Genomic DNA, 17,788 nt, shown 5'->3' with positions numbered 1-17,788 from the left:
TGAATATGTAGAAATATTATTATTCAAATACATTTGCCTACATCTTGACACTTTATAACTCATACTAATAGGAAATGATAAGTATATATAGTAGGACGGAGTATTCTTTAATAAAACATTGGTTTGGAAACATGACAGGCTTTCCTATATTCCAATGTGATCTGCAGGAGTTGCAAGAAGGTAAAGGAAAACTATCGGCAGATTCGTGCATCGCTCTTGTGATCTTTCAAGAAATTTGATCTGGTAAAATATGTAGATTAGCTTCTTCAATTAGCACTGGAGGCTTTCTTTGGCCCGCCCAGTGCACTATTCGGCCCGCCAGCAGCCTCCTACGGTTGCGTCTACCGATGCATACTCCATTATGTCGGAAGACTGGTCTGCTTATGCATTTTTAAATATGCATAAGTAGGTGTAAACATCGGAGGTTGCGGGCCAAACAGTGCACTCGGGGGCGGAGGAATGCCCCCAGTACTCTAGAGGACCTAGTTTAAATATTTTTCTCAAAAACACAGGACTTGCTGGATAGAGGAGGTAGGGGATACCGGGAATTATCAGCCTGTCCCATAGGCTTCATTCTATGCTCAGCAGGCTGTGAAATCCTCCAGAACATAGAATGTAGAGATGAGCGAATATCGAGCATGCTCGAGTTTGTCCGAACCCGAGCGTTCGGCATTTGATTAGTGGTGGCTGCTGAAGTTGGATAAAGCCCTAAGGTTTTTTGGAAAACATGGATGCAGCCAATGACTATATCCATGTTTTCCACATAGCCTTAGGGCTTTATCTAACTTCAGCAGCCACCGCTTATCAAATGCCGAACGTTCGGGTTCAGATGGACTCGAGCATGCTCGATATTCGCTCATCTCTAGTAGATTGGAGTCTATAGGACAGGTGGGGTGAGCGGCAAAATCTGCGGGAAGTTCTCTGCGCAGATTCCGTAGCGTTAAGGTCCAAATTAATTAAGGAGATCAGATGGTAGTCAGCTGGAGAGGTAAGGTCTTTAGGAAGAACAATGATATAAGTTGTGTTCACTTCAGGGGGATAGAGTTGCCTGACTGAAAGAACAGTAAAATAAGGTGTCACTTGCTTCTGTAGAATTTTAAAGTGTCACTGTCGTTTAAGTTTTTTTTGCAGAAATCAATAGTACAGGCGATTTAAAGAAACTTTGTAATTGGGTTTATTAGCCGGAAAATGCATTTTGATAATGAAAAAGCAGTTTGAAGCTCTCCCCCCTGTCTTCATGGTTCTCTTATGGAGAGGGGAGGGGTTGAGGGAGATGAGGCACCAAAACAGGACAACAAAGAGTTAATTTACAGCTACATCACCGGGCTATCTTCTCTAAAATCAGCACTGACCTCTGAGTACCATTTTCACACAGGTCCTGCTGTGTAATCCTTTGTTCTCTGCTCTCGGCCGGTGACTAATCTCCATCCTTCCCTCTCCATAGCACAGACAGGGCTCGACTGATGTAAAAGAGTCAAGATTTCCTGATAATGAGCAGTGAATGAGAGAGAGGAGGGGGGGGGACCTAGGGAAAGTCTTTTTGAATGCAGATAATGGCATATTTGCCTAGTAAACCCAATTACAAAGTTTCTTAAAATCGCCTGTACTATTGATTTCTGCAACAGTGACACTTTAAAGAATTCCCCAGTGAATCTGTCTGGTCCTGGAGCTTTATTTGGTAATTTTTTTATGGCCACTTGACCTTTGCCGCTGGAAGCAGGGAATTCCCTGTCCTCCGTTGACAGACTTGGGAGCCTTGGGATACAAAAAGTGTGGCTTCATTCGCGGTTTCTATCCTGGTATATAGAACCGTGTAGAAGTCACGCAGCATTGAATTTCCAGGGACCCAGTGGGACCCCATAACTGCGTAATATTGGGGGGGGGGGGGGGGGGGGGGTTGACCTCTCTCAAAATTGGCCAAGTGTCTTTCATTTGAATTAGTTTAGAGCAGGAGCTATGTGAATATGTATGGCTTATGCATATAGCGCAAACACAATAAGGATCAAGTATACACTTCTTCTGTAGATTATTAATTATTAATACCCAATTTCTGAGGAAAGCAAAGTGATTGGACGGTATAATTATTACAGAAGGAAAAGCTAGAACCACTCATAAATAGCACAGACTTTTTTTATTTATTTTATTGTGAGCAAATAAATTGGTAATATTTAACCATATTTACGGCAGAAATGATATAAAACACCTGTCACTGACTTTCAAGGATTTACAAGCCTAAAACTCACATGGAAATTACCATGAGTAATTGCTGTTCATTTTGCGATTGTAATTAAATTACTGCAATGAAATTCTTCCATTTCTTACTATTGGAAACTGACGTGATGCAGTTTTTAGCTGCGTTCACACTACGTATATTTCAGTCAGTATATTTCAGTCAGTATTGCAACCAAAACCAGGAGTGGATTAAAAACACAGAAAGGCACTGTTCACACAATGTTGAAATTGAGAGGATGGCCGCCATATAACAGTAAATTATATAAATTATATTATTTCAATATAACAGTCGTTGTTCTAAAATAACAGCAAATATTTGCCATTAAATGGCGGCCATCCACTCAATTTCAACATTGTGTGAACAGATCCTTTCTGTGTTTTTAATCCACTCCTGGTTTTGGTTGCAATACTGACTGAAATATACTGAATGAAATATACATATACTGACTGAAATATACGTAGTGTGAATGCAGCCACAAACTGCAATAAAATCTGATTGTGTGTTCTCATCCTATGTATTATTAGAAGATCTGGCTGCTTCTCTGTCCCAGTCGTAACCTCTACAATGAACAAAGCAGAAATAAAGCTCGCCAGGGAGTTGTACAGATCTGCAAGATCCCAATGCTTATATAGTAAAAGCTCCTAAACTGCTAATGAGAATATTTCAGGTAATTACTATGTATAATAATGGATGTTGGACATTCTAAGGATCATTTCCCAAAAAGTGGATTCCCTAAATATATATTTAATTGGCCATGGCTAGCCTGGGTTGTGAAATCTAAGGAATTTCCAGATTTTCAAATCTTAAAGGGGAACTCCAGCTATCCCATAGAAAATACACAAAAAGCATTTAGGCATACTAACCAATACCCCACCATTTGACACCTTTGCCACCTGTCAAACTTATACAAATGATCCCAGTTTAACATCATGGCACCCAGCTGGGAAACTACATCTCCTAGGATACATTGCATTGCAGACTTAACTGCCGGGTACCCGCCCCTGTCTTGTAGTATCTGCTTTGTACAGTTAACAGTATTTATCTATCTTTGTCTATCCATTCATCCACATAGATATATTAGAGAAACAGAGAGAGAGATGAAACAAGTTTCTCCTTTCCCCTATACTACTCAGGAGATCACTGTGTGTTGTCAGCAGTGGGCGGGGTTACAGAGGAGGTGGTACAGGTGGCCTGGCAACAGAAGAGACAGAGATCATGTGACCTCTGTCTCAGAAGGGAGGGAAATAGAGTTTAGTCTAGACAGAGTGGACCGGGAAATAAGTTTTTTTAGTAGCTTTCATCCCTCAGCATATTATCCCATAGTAATTTCATAGCATATCATATTATTCCGTAGCACTTTACAATTCTGATCAGTCCCGCTCATTACACAAATTTAATAATTATGGCACAAAAGACTGAAATTGTATGAGGCTTCTGACATCAACAGCTGCTTCAGTAATTGCTATGTTATAAATCACTAATATGGCCCAGCTCTGCTAGAAGGTGTGACATGCATTTTATTCGCTACAACAGATATTGATTGCATGTATGTCTAACAATGAAAAGGCATAATTAAATGGTAACCAATTCAGCTGGGAGAAGAAGTATTTGCATATGCTTGCTAACAAGTTTCTGATTAATTAATAACATGAATGGCCATAGGCTTTATTAAACCAAGCCGAGTCTACTAGAGACATTTGGTCTGTCTGATGGCATAACGGAAAAGCATGTTAGTCCTATATTTTAGTTTCTTCAAAGTAGCCATTGCCTCATCTCTTATTTTCTTAACCAGCTTTAAGAGGTAGCCTTCATGGATGGTTTTCAGTTAATCTTCTAAGGGGTACTCCGGGCGGGGGTTATTCTTACGGTATCAAACAAAGTCCAGTGAAGTAAAGGAGAAACTGCGGCAACTGTTAGCCAGATGAAGTGTGGCTAGTCCACACGAAACGATCGTCGCTATCCACTGTATGTCCGTGTGTACGTCCTCCCATTCACCCCCCTGATGCCTTTCTGTATAACTGTGTGCGTTCTGCTGAGCACCACCTGCTGTAATCACCCTTTCAGCTATTGTATCCCTGGACTCTCTGCTTGTTGTAGTAGTGCCGAGTGTTACTTCTTTTGTTTTGTGCAGTTTACGGTATGGCCGGGGAAGGGGTGGAAATAGTGGTCGCCGGTCACTTACCTCCCCGGTTCCAGCGCCAGATCCCGGATCGTGATGCCCCATTTTCCCGACCGCCGCTTCCTGGTCTTAGCTGCGGCTTGAGACAAGGTGGGACTCTGCTACGACCGCTGAATGGCTGAGCTGCCTTGAGACGTCACGTCTCAAGCCGCAGCTTAGAACCAGGAAGGGGTGGCTGGACAGGAGAAAGGGGCAGTGTGATCTGGGACCCAGCGCTGGAACCGGGGAGGTAAGTGACCGGCGACCTCTATTTCCACCCCTTCCCTGGCCATATCCTAAAATCAACCCCCGCCTGGAGTACACCTTTAAGAAGTTTCCATGTTTGTTGAGCACCTGTCAGCAGCTTTCCCTTGTGCTCCACCTCAACCAAAGCTATCTTTTTGAGTCTATGTTAGGAGCTATGGTAGCCAGGTAATTTGACAAGTTCCCCATCACTCTCCTTTACCAAGTTTTCCCAATGTAACTTGTTCAATAAAGTCCTCTCTATTTTTTAATTTTAAATTGCTTTTTTTTTTATTTTTTCCGCCTGAAACAGAGATTTCTGCACATCATGTGAAAAAATGTGCTAGTGAAAAAATTCTTGTGCAAATGTATATTCGGTAAGGTCTGTCCACAGGAAAAGTCACAGTCACAGGAAAAGTAGCATGTTTAGAGTATTACCTGCTATAAAATGCATAGAGGTTATTATGCCCTTGGTCAGAAATTTCCTGACACAATACTGTGAAGAACTAAAAAGTCAGCTTGAAAGAGTTAGATTAAGTGATGGCTTCTTTCATAAGCATTTAATCAATAGTACTGAGCACTAGAAGCTTTATAAATTGTTCTTTCCACGTGAAAGAAAACCAGTTGTATCAAACAGTAAGTGGAAGTTCCCATAAAATGATTAATGTTAAGGTAACTATTATAGTCTAACCAGAAAGTAATAAATATCAGGTAAAAAAAAATAAAAAAAACTGCTGCAGAAGCATAAACTATTGCTTTACCCATCTGCCCACTTCTGAAACTACCAAAAATCCATTTATTTTTGGGGTCTTAGTTCTGTATTTCTAGGTTATAAATCCTGGTTGAGTAGTTGCTTAGTACTACAAGTCCCAGAATGCATTGCTTTCCCTTGCTGTTCTATCATAGTCTCCCACCCTCCCTACTCCCATCCCCCAGCACTCTTGCCAATTTCCCACCCAAAGCTGTGGCAGACCATCTCATTTCAGACTATTGCACAAGTAATTAGGCTACAGCTCCTGCTGTTTCATTCAGCACAACAAGGCAGCGTGTTGCAATCACAACTCACTCTGCCTAAGGTTGTGTTAAAACATTGCGCAATTTCAGTGATTTTACTAAAATTGCAGCAAAATGTCACTATTTACCATATTTGAGCAAAATGTGGCAAACTCAACAGAAATAGATAGATAGATAGATAGATAGATAGATAGATAGATAGATAGATAGATAGATAGATAGATATGTGTATCAAACATAGTGAAGTAGGCCGTAGGGATTGGTCACTCGGGTGTGTGGCTAGAGCTCAGAGATAAGATCCCGCCAAGCCTCCTGTGACATTAGTATAATGCTGCTGTACAAGACTAACCATCCTGTCCACTCCTCTGCTGTGCTGCATGGTCATCCTGGGGCTGCTGCTGTCTTCTGGTGTCTTCCTTCTGCTGCAATGACACCTCTGGCCACTAGGGTGCGCATAGATATACATCCATGTTTTTTTGTCTATTATACCTTTTACATAATATCCTTCTCTGGATATAAGTTGAATGCTTCTAAATGTCAATTCATATATTTGATCCTTCACCTGACCCTTCCTATGTGTCCGGCTATAGTTTGCATTGCCAAATCCTCCCTGACTTATCTGAGAATTAAAGTGGGACATAATCCTCTCCCCTTATGTACACTCTATTAGGGTGCGTGCACACTACCGAATGGCTACGGAAACCCCGTTACGCATTCCGTAGCTTGCACCCGCCGGCGGACCGATGCGTTGATGGATTCCATCGTCCGTCCAAAGTATGAACATGTTCATTCTTTGGGCTGTTTTGCAGTCCTTCTTGGCTGGAAGATGGATCAGAGATGTGCTGGATCACAACTAGCGCGGATGGTAAGTATGCACTTCTTGTGATCTTTAAAGTGTCACTGTCGTTATAACTTTCAAAATCTAAATCAACAGTAGATGTGATATAAAGCAAGTTTGCAATATACATTCATTATTTTTTTTTTGTTATTATGCTGTAAAACAAAGCTGTACTTACCAGAAATGCAGGTCCAGTCTCCTGAAGGCAGATTTTCTGACTGTGCTGGTTGAAAGAAAAAAAAAAAACAGACTAAACACAGGAATTCCGCCCAGTACAGAGAGTCACAGCTCAATGTATCCATCAATGATATGACTGCCTTCTCTGTGAGCGCTCAGATGACCTGGGAAACACTGGACTTTCTGTTTTCTTACGCTTTGAGGGGAAAAAAAAAATTAGAAAACAGGAAGTGCTGTGTTCTCCATGATAGCAAAAATACAGCACAGATATATAAATAGTAAGGATGGTCCGAACCTGCTGAGGTTCGGGTTCGTATGATCATTAGATTCCCACTGTCTGCCCGCTCCGTGCAGCGGGTGGATACAGCGGGAGGACCGCCTAGAAAACTGGGATACAGCCTATGGCTATGGCTGTATCCCAGTTTTCCAGGCAGTCCTCCCGCTGTATCCACCCTCTCCACGGAGCGGGCAGACAGCGGGAATCATTGCCGAGACCATCCCTAATAAATAGCCTATATACACATCTGTGCTGTCGGTTTTATTTTATTCGTTATCGGCCACATTTCCCCTGTTTACACAGGAAGATTTGTGCCTGACAACAATACATTTGAAAGCCTGCTGTAAAGACCGAATCCGCAGAGGAATGGTCGCTTTCCCCATCCTCGGCTGATCGGCGTGACTTTTACATGTACTGATTGTCTACTGCAGGAGCATTTCTAACACTTCTGGTGATATTCGGCCTGTGTAAAAGGCCCTTATACCACCCTGGAGACTTCCTCAGCTGCCATATTGCCACTTTCCCCCCTAATACATGCTACAATTGCTGAAGGAGGGTAAGTGCACACTGAGTAAATAGGACGGAAAGTTTGTCGCGTAATCCGACGCTCGCACCCCCTCGCGGACAGTGGCGGGTGCACACGTCTCCGCCCATGTTATAGACTCCTTTCTATGCACGGGCGGATTCCTTCCTCCGCCCAAAGAATGATCGAGTTCATTCTTTGGGCGGAGGAAGGAGTCCGCCCGTGCATAGAATGAAGTCTATGGCAGGGTCGGAGACGCGCGCACCCGCCGCTGAGTGCGAGCGTCGGATTACCCGAAGGACTTTCCGTCCTATTTACTCAGTGTGCACATACCCTTACTGTCCTCCCTGAGAAACAACGTTATCTTCAGAGACATCATAGCCGGCTGGAAAGCTGTGTGAAAATTATTTAAACTCCTGTGTTGCCTTGCCATACATTTCCTGTTAATGCACTCTCCATTATATTCTGAGGGAATACACAATCCTATGTATGAAAAATGCAGATAACACCACATACATTTGTTGAGATCTCTCCTAGACTCTGAAGTTAGACAATTTATTCCAAAGGATCAATTCCACCAGAAATGTTGCCTCCCACCCATTCCCATCTGGCAATATAACCAAAACCGCAGCTGTGCTACATCTAGAGTCTGTGACATAGCTACCACAGAGAGGACAGGTGGCCTTAATCCTCACCACATCAACAACTTTCTCTCTCTATGCTCTATAAGGGTATGTGCACACTACGGAATCCTGGCATATTACCCACCGGGGATTCCGCAGCTCACCCCAACTCACGGACGCTATGGTTTGGCACATTCCGACATCCATGCACTTTTTTTTTTTAACACTTTGTTTCACTTTAAAACATGCAATCAATAGATTGCATATACTGATCTATGCTATGCCATAGCATAGCATAGATCAGTGTTATCGGCGATCTATGCATAGAGCCTGCCTGAGAGCAGACTGTATACATAGTTCAGCCATCCAACAGGAAGGAGGTAAGTGACTTACCCATACCCGTTGGTACAAGCTATTGGGACCCCGGCAGTATGGCTGCAGGGGTCCTGATTACTCAGTGACAGGAGCTTGTCCTGTCACTGAGTACATTAAACATCACAATCTCTATAGATCACAGTATTTAAGCGGATAATGACAGGCAGCGTCGGGATCACTGCTATAACTGTCATTATGCTGGGATCCCCAAACACTGATGTGTGCGGGAGCACTCTCACTGCGGCGGTCCCATACAAATCTACAGCCCCTCACAGTCAGGAACATAGATATACATTTCTACTGCACAGGGTATGTGCAGCAGGAACATATATCTACGTATTGCTGACATTAAGGGGATAAGAAGCTCCTCCTACTCTGCACTTATCACCAGTATTAAATGCACCTGTTTGAATCTGTAAAAAACACCTGTTCACAAACTCAATGAATCACACTCTAACCTGTTCACCATAACCAAGACCAAAGAGCTGTCCAAGGAGACAAGGGACAGAATTGTACACCCGCACAAGGCTGTAATGGGCTACAGGACAATAGGCAAGCAGCTTGGTGAGGAGGCAATAACTGTTGGCGTTACTGTTAGAAGATGGAAGAAACACAAGATCATTTTCAATGTTACTCACTCTGGGGCTCCATGCAAGATCTCACCTTGTTGCATAAGGATAATCAGGATTCAGCCCAGAACTACACAGGATCTGGTTAATACCATGAATAGAGCTGGTTTCACAGTCTCAAAGATTATTGTTAGTTACATACTATGCCGCCATGGCTGAAAATCCTGCAGGGCATGCAGGTTCCCTCTGCTCAGGCCAGCACATGTCAGGCCTGTTTGCCAATGACCATCTAGATGAGGCTCCATGGTAGAAGGTCATGTGGTCAAATGAGACCAAAATAGAACTTCATCAACTGTACTCAACTGTACTCACGTGTTTGGAGGAAGAAAGATGAGTACATCCCCAAGAACACAGTCCCTGTGAGCTGTGGAGCATAGGAGCGGAAACATCATACTTTTGGGGGTGCTTCTCTACAAACAGGACGGGTTGGCCGCACTATATTGAAGGGAGCATGGATGGGGCCATGTATTGTGAGATTTTGGCCAACAACATCCTTCCTTCAGTAATGACAATTAACAGTACTAAGGAGTGGCACCGTAAGAAGAATTTCAAGGTCCTGGAGTAGTATAGCCAGTCTCTAGACCTGAACCCAATAGAAAATTTGGAGGGAGCTGAAACTTAAAGTGTACCTGTTGTTATAACTTTCAAAATCTAAATCAACAGTACATGTGAAATAAAGCAAGTTTGCAATATTTATTCATTATTATTTTTTTGTTTTGTTATCATGCTGTAAAACAAAGCTGTACTTACCAGAAATCCAGGTCCGGTCTTCTGAAGGCAGATTTTCTGGTTGAAAAAAAAACAGACTAAACACAGGAATTCCACACAATACAAAGAGTGACGGCTCAATGTGTCCGTCAATCACATGACTGCCTTCTCTCTGTGCACGCTCAGATGGCCTGGGATACACAGGACTTCTGACTGTTTCCTGTTGTTTGAGAAGAAAACAGGAAGTGCCGTGTTTTCCCTGATAACTATAAAAAAAATAATGAATGTAAATTGCAAATTGGCTTAATATCACATCTACTGTTGATTTAGATTTTAAAAGTTATATTGACAATAACACTTTAATGTTGCCCAGCGACAGCTACGAAACCTGAAGGATCTGGAGGAGATCTGTATGGAGGTGTGGGACAAAATCCCTGCTGCAGTGTCTGCAACCTCGGGCAAGGACTGCAGGAAACGTCTGACCTCTGTAATTGAAAACAAAGGATTCTCTACCAAATATTACGTTTTCTTTTTCTATTGTATCAAATACTTATTTCATGCAATAAAATGCTAAATAGTTATTTAAAAATCATACAATGTGATTATCTGGATTTTTTTTTTTTATAGATTCTGTCTCTCACAGGTGAAGTGTACCAACAATAAAAATTACACACCGCTCCATTGTTTGCAGGTTGGAAAACTTGCTAGATCGTCAGTATATCCTTCTTATTTCCCCACTGTATACTTTCCATTACATGGTGGCTGAGGGTAAAGATCCCCCATAAGGCCTCACTTCCTCCAAAGGGACACATCTGACATTGCTGGTATCATGTAAATGTCTTCTGAGACACTGGCTTAAAAACATCCTACCAACAATTCTACACAGACACCGCTCTGATGGTAATTCTACATTTGTCATTGATACCAAAGAGTTTTATGATAAAATGGATAGAAATCCTTTATGTCAAATGTGCTAGGTGCGAAGAAACCAACCACTATCATGAAACATTTCCAGTATACCACTTGGTATTGCATGGCTGATTTCCATGGGTCCCTGGGGGTGCTCAGACTGCAGTAATGCTATTATTACCTTTAGATGCAGATGATGTCATATGTTCATAGCACTGAGGTACATTGCTGGTGCTTTACTGAATACTGTAAGCTGACTGTACATTTGTGTTATGTTTTCTTTGACCCAATGTACCTTCAGCTCTTTTCAAACCGACAAAATATTTATTTATATATATATATATATATATATATATATATATATATATATATATACATACACACACAGTAGTCCCTCAACATACAATATTAATTGGTTCCAGGACGACCATTGTATGTTGAGACCAAAACTCTATGGAAAACTGGTCCTGGTAAAGAGCAGTACAGGAAATGTAGTATCACACTGTACTATAGGGAGGGGATACTAGACACACACAGCAGTACAGGACATGTAGTATCACACTGTACTATAGGGAGGGGATACTAGACACACACAGCAGTACAGGACATGTAGTATCACACTGTACTATAGGGAGGGGATACTAGACACACACAGCAGTACAGGACATGTAGTATCACACTGTACTATAGGGAGGGGATACTAGACACACACAGCAGTACAGGACATGTAGTGTCACACTGTACTATAGGGAGAGGATACTATACACACACAGCAGTACAGGACATGTAGTATCACACTATACTATAGATAGGAGATACTAGACACACACAGCAGTACAGGACATGTAGTATCACACTGTACTATAGGGAGAGGATACTATACACACACAGCAGTACAGGACATGTAGTATCACCGTGTACTGTAAGGAGGGGATACTATACAAACACAGCAGTACAGGACATGTAGTATCACCGTGTACTGTAAGGAGGGGATACTATACAAACACAGCAGTACAGGACATGTAGTATCACACTGTACTGTAAGGAGGGGATACTATACACACACAGCAGTACAGGACATGTAGTATCACACTGTACTGTAGGGAGGGGATACTCGACAGCCAGTCACTGCATCCAATTTAGTAATACTGGGATTTTACCAGTAAAATGGCAACTTTCATTGGTCGATCATCTAGTTTTTTTAACATGTGCCGTTGATCCTGACTGTTTGTAGCATTGTATGTTGAGTCGAGTCTCAAGTTACAATGGTCCAAAAAGGAATATTGTATGTTGAAAATATTGTATCTTGAGGCCATTGTAAGTTTAGGGACCAATATATATATATATATATATATATATATATATATATAGTGTTGCCTTGGATTATGAGCTTAATTCGTTCCGGGACAGTGCTTGTAACCCAAATCCACTCCTATATCAAAGCAAATTTTCCCATTAGAAATCACAGAAATTCAGACAATTGGTTCCACACCCCAACAATAATGATTTTTTTTTTAAATTCTGAATAACATGTAGGACAGGTGAAACAAACAATGAGAAACAGCTGAATATGTGATATTATAAGTTACTGTACAGTATAGCAATCAGCATGTGGAGTATAATGTATAGTAACTGCATAAATCTGAAAAACAGCAGCAGTTTGTAGATACAGGATGGAGCTGCAGATCCCCATAATGCAGTAGTGTAGTACAACAGGCTAGAAAAGAGAAGCAGGGCCGCTGTCAGAGGTCTGTGTGGTCACATGACAGCAATGGGGAAGAGGGGGGTGTTCAGCATGGACCAGGATCAGCATCAGGAAGTGAGAATCACAGAGCTGTGCAGAAGGACAGTGACAGAAACCTCTCTATACAGCAGTGTGAATGGCTGAGTGTAAGTGCAGGCACATTATAGCAGCAGTGTGTATAGCTGAGTGTAAGTGCAGGCACATTATAACAGGAATGGAGAGGATGACAAGGGCTGACAGAGACTGCAGGGAGTATGAAGGAATGAGCAGGGCAGATGTGAGCACAGTATAGCAGCACTCACTGTCCAGGGAGAGAGGGATTACAGCCATGATGAGATTACCTCCACAGTCCTGTCGCCTGATGTAAGCCCCAGTCTGAAGTGGATCTGCTATGATTTGGAAGGTGAGGGAGACTTCCTGGGTCGGAGTACAGTGCTGTACACCCCGCTATGGAGACCATGCCCCTCCACCACCCCCACCCAGTACAGGGAGCTCTTAAACCAAAGCAATGCTCTTCTTGCAAAACGTTCTTAATCCAAGTTACTCTCAAACCAAGGTACCACTGTGGGTGTATGCATATATATATATATATCATTCTGGGGGTATTTATACTTTGGGGGCACTGCAAACGCACATGAAACCATTTCTAAAGAATCTGCACTAAAAAATTCAGCTTTCTGAGCCCTGACGTGTGTCCTAACATCAGTTTATAGTCACATATGGGGTATTTCTGTCCTCAGCAGAAACTGGGTAACAAATTGAGTTTCTTGTGAAAATAAAAAATTTGAGCCAATAATTGAAGGGGTTATCCAGTGCTACAAAAACATGGCCACTTTCCCCCTACTGTTGTCTCCAGATTGGGTGGGGTTTTGAAACTCAGTTCCATTGAAGTAAATGGAGCTTAATTGCAAACCACAACTGAACTGGAGACAACAGTAGGGGGAAAAGTGGCCATGTTTATGTAGCGCTGGATAACCCCTTTAATTTTATTGTAACACATGTAAATTTTAATTTTAATGCTAAAAACTAAGGCTAGGCCACTAACTTGCTGCGGATTCTTCCACTCGTCCCTGCGCTCTCCCGCTTCACTCTTCACCCGTCCGATAGATTCTATTCTATGGCCAGGCAGATTCTGTGTCCATTCTAGAAAGGAGTCTATGGGATGGACGGAGAGTGAAGCGGGAGCGCGCAGGGACAAGTGGAAGAATCCGCAGAACGTTATTCATGAGTGTGCCTATACCCTAACTAGTAAGAGCAGAGAAACCTCTGATCCTGGCAGTTTAGAGGGGTTGTCCTGTGTTTGGTATTTGTTAATATAGCCCGCTCAACCAATCCCTGACTGAGATGGAACAGACCCACAGCCAGTGATTGGCTGAGCGGGCTGTCACTCCTGTAACAAGTTTGTCTCGGAAATGGAGGCTCTGCAGTTAGCAGGGGATCCCGGTGACGGCAGAAGAGGACACCGGCGCAGAGAGGTGGGCATAGGATGTTTATTGTTTTACTTGCACCAACAGCAGTATATTAAAAAAGTACCAAATGCAGGACAACCCCTTTAACTCCTAGCATGAAGAGTGCTGCGTTGTGCTTCTTTTCCCGGCTGACCACGATCTCTGTCCAGCAGCAATGAATGAGCTCCATACACTTATAATAAAGCCCATCTCGTGCAACCCTCGGTTAAGGTTGAAACACTCAGACCTCAAGCAATAAAAACTTTTGGCACCAATCTCCGACACCTCAAAAGTTTTTTTTTTTTCTTAACCACGGTCCCTTTAATAGTCCTTGTCTATTTATAGATACACTGGTATGGTGGCACTGCGAGGAGATTGTGGCGTAGAGGCCGGCGATGGCTGCACTAGTCTCATGTTATCTGACATAACACTCGCCTCACAATGACAAGACTTGTAGGTGCAGCTGACGCTTCCCATGCTCCGAATTCTTTCCACCCAGATTGTAAGAACCAGAAGCCTTGGCTGACGCTGAGGCGGCCATCACATTTTACCTGGTAAATCCTCCTGGAAAAAAAAAAAGAAAGAAATAAAGTGTTTATACTTTATACTGTGTATACTATGATATAGTCTTATTTCTTCATATACTAATAGTAACATGACTAGGATCCTGATGTGGTGGGGAGTATGTGAGAGTACAGTCACACATAACACAACTCTCTGTAGCACCATCTATAACCTATAGTAACATATACTGTAATATACAATGTATATGGGGCAGAGTAGGAGAGGCGTGCACCGTGTCTGTGAGTATCTCCTGTACCCTCCCTCCTCCCCGCTGTCCCTGTCCGTCTCTCCTCCTCCTCCTCCCCCAGTAGTGAGGGAGCTGCCGGCGCTGCTAGGAAGGGGAGTGTGCGCGGCTCCGGGCTGCTGCCTCCCATCTTCATGCCTATTTTAGTCACGTCTTCCCGGCTCCTGAGTGACTAACTTTCCGGTGACGAGCGGTCGGCAGAGCCAGGTAAGGAGCGGGGAGGACGGCGGGGCGCGGCCCAACTTCTGCCCGTACTCTCCCTCACCCCGGGGGAAGTGCCCGGTGCGCGGTGCGGCTCCCCGGGTCTCTCCTCAGCGCTGTGTATCCCGGGCCGCGCTATGGAGAGGACAGAGAGAGTGCAGGGACAAGTGCCCGGCCGGGAGTCCATCAGTAACGGGAGACGGGACGGTGAATATTTCATGAGGTGCCGGGAGGCTTCTGTAAACTTTCCATGAAAAGCTGCTATCATGGATGAGGCGCAAGACACACAGGGCGTCTATGGGGCTGCGGTTACCTCTGTGGTAACAAGACGTATAGTGCATTATAGTCCCCCCATATAGTGGCTGACAGCCATAGGATGCACCTGCTAATCCACTACTAATAGCACTGGGAGCAGGTATTACACAGAGGGGATATTATACAGATATTACACAGAGACCCCCCTGAGAGGGGATATTATACAGGTATTACACAGAGACCCCCCTGAGAGGGGATATTATACAGGTATTACACAGAGACCCCCCTGAGAGGGGATAATATACAGGTATTACACAGAGACCCCCCTGAGAGGGGATATTATACAGGTATTACACAGAGACCCCCCCCCTGAGAGGGGATAATATACAGGTATTACACAGAGACCCCCCCCCTGAGAGGGGATAATATACAGGTATTACACAGAGACCCCCTGAGAGGGGATAATATACAGGTATTACACAGAGACCCCCCCCCCTGAAAGGGGATATTATACAGGTATTACACAGAGGGGATATTACACAGGTATTACACAGAGACCCCCCCCCCCCCCCCCCTGAGAGGGGATATTATACAGGTATTACACAGAGGGGATATTACACAGGTATTACACAGAGACCCCCCCCCCCCTGAGAGGGGATATTATACAGGTATTACACAGAGGGGATATTACACAGGTATTACACAGAGACCCCCCCCCCCCCCCTGAGAGGGGATATTATACAGGTATTACACAGAGGGGATATTACACAGGTATTACACAGAGACCCCCCCCCCCTGAAAGGGGATATTATACAGGTATTACACAGAGGGGATATTACACAGGTATTACACAGAGACCCCCCCCCCCCCCCCCCCCCGAGAGGGGATATTATACAGGTATTACACAGAGGGGATACTACACAGGTATTACACAGAGACCCCCCCCCCCCCTGAAAGGGGATATTATACAGGTATTACACAGAGACCCCCCTGAGAGGGGATATTATACAGGTATTACACAGAGACCCCCCTGAGAGGGGATAATATACAGGTATTACACAGAGGGGATATTATACAGGTATTACACAGAGACCCCCCCCCCCCCCCCCCCCCCCCCCCCCCCCCCCCCCCCCTGAGAGGGGATATTATACAGGTATTACACAGAGGGGATACTACACAGGTATTACACAGAGACTCCCCCCCTGAGAGGGGATAATATACAGGTATTACACAGAGCCCCCCCTGAGAGGGGATATTATACAGGTATTACACAGAGACCCCCTGAGAGGGGATATTATACAGGTATTACACAGAGACCCCCTGAGAGGGAATATTATACAGGTATTACACAGAGACCCCCTGAGAGGGGATATTATACAGGTATTACACAGAGACCCCCTGAGAGGGGATATTATACAGGTATTACACAGAGACCCCCTGAGAGGGGATATTATACAGGTATTACACAGAGACCCCCTGAGAGGGGATAATATACAGGTATTACACAGAGACCCCCTGAGAGGGGATATTATACAGGTATTACACAGAGACCCCCTGAGAGGGGATAATATACAGGTATTACACAGAGACCCCCCTGAGAGGGGATAATATACAGGTATTACACAGAGACCCCCTGAGAGGGGATATTATACAGGTATTACACAGAGACCCCCCCCCCCTGAGAGGGGATATTATACAGGTATTACACAGAGGGGATATTATACAGATATTACACAGAGGGGATATTATACAGGTATTACACAGAGGGGATATTATACAGGTATTACACAGAGACCCCCCCCCCCCGGGGAGGGGATATTATACAGGTATTACACAGAGGGGATATTATACAGATATTACACAGAGGGGATATTATACAGGTATTACACAGAGACCCCCCTGAGAGGGGATAATATACAGGTATTACACAGAGACCCCCTGAGAGGGAGATATTATACAGGTATTACACAAAGACCTCCCTGAGAGGAGATATTGTACAGGTATTACACAAAGACCCCCCTGAGAGGGGATAATATACAGGTATTACACAGAGACCCCCTGAGAGGGAGATATTATACGGGTAATACACAGAGACCCCCCTGAGAGGGGATATTATACAGGTATTACACAGAGACCCCCCTGAGAGGGGATATTATACAGGTATTACACAGGGACCCCCCCCCCCCCCCCCTGAGAGGGGATATTATACAGGTATTACACAGAGACCCCCCCCCCCCTGAGAGGGGATATTATACAGGTATTACACAGAGACCCCCCTGAGAGGGGATATTATACAGGTATTACACAGAGACCCCCCCCCCCCTGAGAGGGGATAATATACAGGTATTACACAGAGACCCCCCTGAGAGGGAGATATTATACAGGTACTACACAGAGACCCCCCTGAGAGGGGATATTATACAGGTATTACACAGAGACCCCCCTGAGAGGGGATAATATACAGGTATTACACAGAGACCCCCCTGAGAGGGGATATTATACAGGTATTACACAGAGACCCCCCTGAGAGGGGATAATATACAGGTATTACACAGAGACCCCCTGAGAGGGGATATTATACAGGTATTACACAGAGACCCCCCTGAGAGGGGATATTATACAGGT

General features: G+C 44.0%; 1 protein-coding gene across 2 annotated transcripts in view; it reads left to right on the top strand.

The window, feature by feature from the left end:
* The first annotated feature begins 14,752 nt into the window (after nucleotides 1–14,752).
* Nucleotides 14,753–17,788, top strand: part of POPDC1 (popeye domain cAMP effector 1) — a 52,797-nt gene continuing 49,761 nt past the window's right edge. For both annotated transcript variants that reach the window (XM_069974782.1, XM_069974783.1), the window contains exon 1: nucleotides 14,753–14,914. The gene's annotated coding sequence lies outside the window, so the exon portion shown is untranslated. The remainder of the gene's footprint in view (nucleotides 14,915–17,788) is intronic.

This window comes from Dendropsophus ebraccatus, chromosome 6 (genome assembly GCF_027789765.1).
Source record: "Dendropsophus ebraccatus isolate aDenEbr1 chromosome 6, aDenEbr1.pat, whole genome shotgun sequence".
In the NCBI taxonomy this organism is placed as follows: domain Eukaryota; kingdom Metazoa; phylum Chordata; class Amphibia; order Anura; family Hylidae; genus Dendropsophus; species Dendropsophus ebraccatus.
This window is presented reverse-complemented; position numbering and strand designations above follow the sequence as displayed.